The sequence below is a fragment of the Pseudophryne corroboree genome, chromosome 8 (genome assembly GCF_028390025.1).
Source record: "Pseudophryne corroboree isolate aPseCor3 chromosome 8, aPseCor3.hap2, whole genome shotgun sequence".
NCBI lineage: Eukaryota > Metazoa > Chordata > Amphibia > Anura > Myobatrachidae > Pseudophryne > Pseudophryne corroboree.
This window is the reverse complement of record NC_086451.1, coordinates 422,150,629-422,158,638: the sequence shown is the minus strand read 5'-3', so window position 1 is coordinate 422,158,638 and position 8,010 is coordinate 422,150,629.

Sequence of the window (8,010 nt, the reverse complement as noted above, 5' to 3'; positions counted from 1 at the left end):
CTGTGCCAGTACACAAATACCCCACTCTCACCTGGCATACTGTATACTAGTACCTACCTCACCATACACTGTGTCAGTACACAATACCCCACTCTCACCTGGCATACTGTATACTAGTACCTACCTCACACACACTGTGCCAGAACACAAATACCCCACTCTCACCTAGCATACTGTACACTAGTACCTACCACACCGTACACTGTGCCAGTACACAATACCCCACTCTCACCTGGCATACTGTATACTAGTACCTACCTCACCATACACTGTGCCAGTACACAAATACCCCACTCTCACCTGGCATACTGTACACTAGTACCTACCTCACCGCACACTGTGCCCACACATGTTCCCCGCCCACTCTCAGCTTCTATACCGTATACTAATACCTACCTCACCGTACACTGTGCCAGTATACAAATACCCCACTCTCACCTGGCATACTGTATACTAGTACCTACCTCACCGTACACTGTGCCAATACACAAATACCCCACTCTCAGCTTTCATACCATATACTAGTACCTACCTCACCGTACACTGTGCCCACACATGTACCCCGCCCACTCTCAGCTTCTACAGTGTATACTAATACCTACCTCACCGTACACTGTGCCAGTACACAAATACCCCGCTCTCACCTGGCATACTGTGTACTAGTACCTACATCACTGTACACTGTGCCAGTACACAAATACCCTGCTCTCACCTGGCATACTGTATACTAGTACCTACATCACTGTACACTGTGCCAGTACACAATACTCCACTCTCACCTGGCATGCTGTATACTAGTACCTACCTCACCATACACTGTGCCAGTACACAAATACCCCACTCTCACCTGGCATACTGTACACTAGTACCTACCTCACGGTACACTGTGCCCACACATGTTCCCCGCCCACTCTCAGCTTCTATACCGTATACTAATACCTACCTCACCGTACACTGTGCCAGTATACAAATACCCCACTCTCACCTGGCATACTGTATACTTGTACCTACCTCACCGTACACTGTGCCAATACACAAATACCCCACTCTCAGCTTTCATACCATATACTAGTACCTACCTCACCGTACACTGTGCCCACACATGTACCCCGCCCACTCTCAGCTTCCATACCGTATACTAATATCTACCTCACTGTACTCTGTGGCAGTACACAAATACCCCACTCTCACCTGGCATACTGTGTGCTAGTACCTACCTCACTGTACAATGTGCCCACACATGTACCCCGCCCACTCTCAGCTTCCATACCGTATACTAATATCTACCTCACTGTACTCTGTGGCAGTACATAAATACCCCACTCTCACCTGGCATACTGTGTACTAGTACCTACCTCACTGTACACTGTGCCCACGCATGTACCCCACCCACTCTCAGCTTCCATACCGTATACTAGTACGCTGTGCCAGTACACAGATATCCCACTGAAAGCTATCGTACTGTGTACTAGTACCTACCTTAACGTACACTGTGCCAGTACACAAATACCCCGCTCTCATCTTCCATACTGAATACTAGTACCTTTCTCACCATACACTATGCCAGTACACAAATACCCCACTCTCACCTGGCATACTGTATACTAGTACCTACCTCACCATACACTGTGTCAGTACACAATACCCCACTCTCACCTGGCATACTGTATACTAGTACCTACCTCACACACACTGTGCCAGAACACAAATACCCCACTCTCACCTAGCATACTGTACACTAGTACCTACCACACGGTACACTGTGCCAGTACACAATACCCCACTCTCACCTGGCATACTGTATACTAGTACCTACCTCACCATACACTGTGCCAGTACACAAATACCCCACTCTCACCTGGCACACTGTACACTAGTACCTACCTCACCGTACACTGTGCCCACACATGTTCCCCGCCCACTCTCAGCTTCTATACCGTATACTAATACCTACCTCACCGTACACTGTGCCAGTATACAAATACCCCACTCTCACCTGGCATACTGTATACTAGTACCTACCTCACCGTACACTGTGCCAATACACAAATACCCCACTCTCAGCTTTCATACCATATACTAGTACCTACCTCACCGTACACTGTGCCCACACATGTACCCCGCCCACTCTCAGCTTCTACAGTGTATACTAATACCTACCTCACCGTACACTGTGCCAGTACACAAATACCCCGCTCTCACCTGGCATACTGTGTACTAGTACCTACATCACTGTACACTGTGCCAGTACACAAATACCCTGCTCTCACCTGGCATACTGTATACTAGTACCTACATCACTGTACACTGTGCCAGTACACAATACTCCACTCTCACCTGGCATGCTGTATACTAGTACCTACCTCACCATACACTGTGCCAGTACACAAATACCCCACTCTCACCTGGCATACTGTACACTAGTACCTACCTCACGGTACATTGTGCCCACACATGTTCCCCGCCCACTCTCAGCTTCTATACCGTATACTAATACCTACCTCACCGTACACTGTGCCAGTATACAAATACCCCACTCTCACCTGGCATACTGTATACTTGTACCTACCTCACCGTACACTGTGCCAATACACAAATACCCCACTCTCAGCTTTCATACCATATACTAGTACCTACCTCACCGTACACTGTGCCCACACATGTACCCCGCCCACTCTCAGCTTCCATACCGTATACTAATATCTACCTCACTGTACTCTGTGGCAGTACACAAATACCCCACTCTCACCTGGCATACTGTGTGCTAGTACCTACCTCACTGTACAATGTGCCCACACATGTACCCCGCCCACTCTCAGCTTCCATACCGTATACTAATATCTACCTCACTGTACTCTGTGGCAGTACATAAATACCCCACTCTCACCTGGCATACTGTGTACTAGTACCTACCTCACTGTACACTGTGCCCACGCATGTACCCCACCCACTCTCAGCTTCCATACCGTATACTAGTACGCTGTGCCAGTACACAGATACCCCACTGAAAGCTATCGTACTGTGTACTAGTACCTACCTTAACGTACACTGTGCCAGTACACAAATACCCCGCTCTCATCTTCCATACTGAATACTAGTACCTTTCTCACCATACACTGTGCCAGTACACAAATACCCCACTCTCACCTGGCATACTGTATACTAGTACCTACCTCACCATACACTGTGTCAGTACACAATACCCCACTCTCACCTGGCATACTGTATACTAGTACCTACCTCACACACACTGTGCCAGAACACAAATACCCCACTCTCACCTAGCATACTGTACACTAGTACCTACCACACCGTACACTGTGCCAGTACACAATACCCCACTCTCACCTGGCATACTGTATACTAGTACCTACCTCACCATACACTGTGCCAGTACACAAATACCCCACTCTCACATGGCATACTGTATACTAGTACCTACCTCACCATACACTGTGCCAGTACACAAATACCCCACTCTCACCTGGCATACTGTACACTAGTACCTACCTCACCGTACACTGTGCCCATACATGTTCCCCGCCCACTCTCAGCTTCTATACCGTATACTAATACCTACCTCACCGTACACTGTGCCAGTATACAAATACCCCACTCTCACCTGGCATACTGTATACTAGTACCTACCTCACCGTACCACTGTGCCAATACACAAATACCCCACTCTCAGCTTTCATACCATATACTAGTACCTACCTCACCGTACACTGTGCCCACACATGTACCCCGCCCACTCTCAGCTTCTATACTGTATACTAATACCTACCTCACCGTACACTGTGCCAGTACACAAATACCCCGCTCTCACCTGGCATACTGTGTACTAGTACCTACATCACTGTACACTGTGCCAGTACACAAATACCCTGCTCTCACTTGGCATACTGTATACTAGTACCTACATCACTGTACACTGTGCCAGTACACAATACTCCACTCTCACCTGGCATGCTGTATACTAGTACCTACCTCACCATGCACTGTGCCAGTACACAAATACCTCTCTCACCTGATCCCATGTGTCACCTTCTACACTATTACTGCACTGGTACCAAACATTATATATAGGTACCTAACTCACTGCAAACAAGTACACCTATCTCCAAAGACATGGGGTTAAAACTGTGCAATATACTAGCAGTCATATAAAGCAAACAAGTTATGGTAAACGTATCCTTAAGGTGTGTACACACGGTGAGATTTGGGCTAAACCCCAATTCTCACTATGCGATAGGGACTAGCTCGGTATCGCAAGCCTAGATGACTGTGCTTGCGATACTGATTATAGGGGGCGTTTTTTGCATCCCTGCGATCAGGTAGTCGCCGCCTGCAGGGGGAGGGGGTAATCGCTGTGCAGGTGTACAATCGCATGTGCAGGAGAGGTGCACAAACAGCAGTTTGTGCCGTCTCTGCACAGCCCAGGACCTAGCCGCTGCGATGATCGGGACCGGAGCTGACGTCACGAATCCTCCCACAAAACGCTGGGTCCCTCCCTAGAAATGGTCTGTTGCCAGTTGCCACCCACGAATGCCCTCTTCCTGTCAATCTTCGTGCGTTCGGATTTTTCACACCATCCCGTTGCTGCCCATCACTGCAGACCATCGCACCTATGCATTGCGGTGCAAACGCATGTGCAGTTTAGACCTGGTCGCTCGCTGTGCGAAAATGCACAGCAGCGGTCAGGTCTGAATTACCCCCTATGTACGATTTTGGCTAAGTGTCAATTTTGACTATACTTTTATATTAGATTGTCAAAACTGACTTGCCTGCACAGTCTATCTAGGTTTGCGATACCGACCCTGCGGGACTGCGTATCGGTGTCGCATTGGGATCGCAAGGTGACTATCAACTTGCGATCTGCACTGACTTTTCTTGCGATTTTGACTATATAGTCAAAATTGGAAGAAAAAATCTTACCGTGTGTACACACCTTTAGTCGGGTTATGGTTGTTAGGTCGACACAACTTAGGTCGACACTTATTAGATCGACCACTGAAGGTCGACAATGCCTTTGGGTCGACTTGGCCGTTAGGTCAACATGTACTAGGTCGACAGGTCAAAAGGTCGACATGAGTTTTTCAAACATTTTTATATTTTTGGGATTTTTTCATACTTAACGATCCACGTGGACTACGATTGGAACGGTAAGCGAGCGAAGCGAGGGGACACGGTGCACTAATTTGGGTTTCCCATCACTTTACAGAGAAACCGACACCAAAAACAGTCAGAAACCTCATGTCGACCTTCTGACCTGTCGACCTAGTGCATGTCGACCTTCAGTGGTCGACCTAATGAGCGTCGACCTAAGTTGGGTCGACCCAACGACCCATACCCTTTTAGTCAATATGTGATTTTTCTGAGACCCCTCTGTAACTGTGCCATTGTTCTGGTAACTGCAAAATGGGTTGTACCCAATAGAATGTATAGTTTAACTAATAATAGGATGACCGCAAACGCAGGTATAAATAACATTTCTGTGTTACAGATGTGTCCTTTCTTACTGATGCTGTGGCAATAACCCCTCTCAGTGCACCAGGTCCTGTGTGACGCGGCCGCGCCAAGCATTTTTCTTGTACCTTAGTCCCATATATAAAACAACTGAAAATGAGAAAAGTATATTGCTGGCTTAAACGTATACATTTGGTGTGCGGCATTCAGGGCTGCCATGGAGGCGGGGGTGGAGCTATGGATAATGTGGGTGGAGCTGCAGTGGGAGTGGGGCATCAATTGGTGTGTAAATTCGTTAAAAAAAAAAAATAAGTGTCAAAGTTTGGGCTGTGGGTGTGGGTGTCATTATAACATGTCATACTATCATATAAATGATTTGATACCTTATCCCTGCCTCAGCGACCTCAGTATGATACATAAATACCCTGATGGCAGCACACACACACACACACACACACACACACACACACACACACACACACACACACACACACACACATATACCACAACCACCTCCCTTTCACACACCTATACCCAGCCCTACTCCAGCCACCTACCAATCACACACATATACCACTACCACCTACATCCCACTCAGATATGTTCCTGTCCCAGCCGCCACCAACCTCTCACACTTATAGATACCCTAACCCTGCCCCAGCCACCACCCTCCCACACACATAAACCCCAGCCACCTACCTTCCACACATATATGCTTCTTTCTCAGCCATCTCCCTCTCAAGCACATATACCCCAGCGACCTACCTCTCACACATATATGCTCCTGTCCTAGCTGCCTCCCTCTCACACATATCATACCCTCCAACTGTACCTTTTTGGGCAGTATAGTAACGTTTTTCTGTGGTCTGTACTAGCCAAAAGGGGCTATGTACCGGTTTTCAGCATCTCCCATTTCTATTGAAGCCTATGGGAGCGCCGCTTAGCCACGCCCATTTACCCATGACCATGCCCCCTCCCTTATTTGTACCGATTTTCGGCTTAGGAGTGTTGGAGGGTATGCCATATCCCTGCCTCAGTCACCTCAGAATAATACATAAATACCTTTTAGGCAGCTCTCACACACATATACCCAGCCCTACCCCAGCCACCACCTTCTCACACACATATACCCCAGCCACCTACCTTCCACACATATATGCTTCTGCCTCAGCCACCTCCATCTCACACACATATACCCCTGCCACCACCCTCTCACACATAATACCCCAGCCACCTCCCTCTCACATATATACCCCAGCCCTACCCCAGCCACCACCCTCAAATACATAATACCCCAGCCACCTCCCTCACATATATACCCCAGCCACCACTCTCTCACACATAATACCTCAGCCACCTCCCTCTCACATATATACCCCAGCCACCACCCTCTCACACATAATATCCCAGCCACCACCATCTCACACATATACCCCAGCCACCACCCTCTCACACATAATACCCCAGCCACCTCCCTCTCACACATAATACCCCAGCTACCACCCTCTCACACATTATATCCCAGCCACCACCCTCTCACACATAATACCCCAACCACTACCCTCTCACATATATACCCCAGCCACCACCCTCTCACACACAATACCCCAGCCACCTCCCTCTCACACATTATACCCCAGCCACCTCCCTCTCACACAGAATACCCCAGCCACCACCCTCTCACACATAACATCCCAGCCACCACCCTCTCACAAATAGTACCCCAACCACCACCCTCTCACACATAGGTGGTCATTCCGAGTTGTTCGCTCGGTAATTTTCTTCGCATCGCAGCGATTTTCCGCTAATTGCGCATGCGCAATGTTCGCACTGCGACTGCGCCAAGTAAATTTGCTATGCAGTTTGGAATTTTACTCACGACATTACAAGGTTTTTTCTTCGTTCTGGTGATCGGAGTGTGATTGACAGGAAGTGGGTGTTTCTGGGCGGAAACTGGCCGTTTTATGGGTGTGTGTGAAAAAACGCTGCCGTTTCTGGGAAAAACGCGGGAGTGGCTGGAGAAACGGGGGAGTGTCTGGGCAAACGCTGGGAGTGTTTGTGACGTCAAACCAGGAACGAAACTGACTGAACTGATCGCAGTGTGGAGCTACTCAGAAACTGCTAAGAAGTGTCTATTCGCAATTCTGCTAATCTTTCGTTCGCAATTTTACTATGCTAAGATTCACTCCCAGTAGGCGGCGGCTTAGCGTGTGCAAAGCTGCTAAAAGCAGCTTGCGAGCGAACAACTCAGAATGAGGGCCATAATACCCCAGCCACTACCCTCTCACACATATACCCCAGCCACCACTCTCTCACACATAATACCCCAGCCACCTCCCTCTCACATATATACCCCAGCCACCACCCTCTCACACATAATATCCCAGCCACCACCCTCTCACACATATACCCCAGCCACCACCCTCTCACACATAATACCCCAGCCACCTCCCTCTCACACATAATACCCCAGCTACCACCCTCTCACACATAATATCCCAGTCACCACCCTCTCACACATATACCCCAGCCACCACCCTC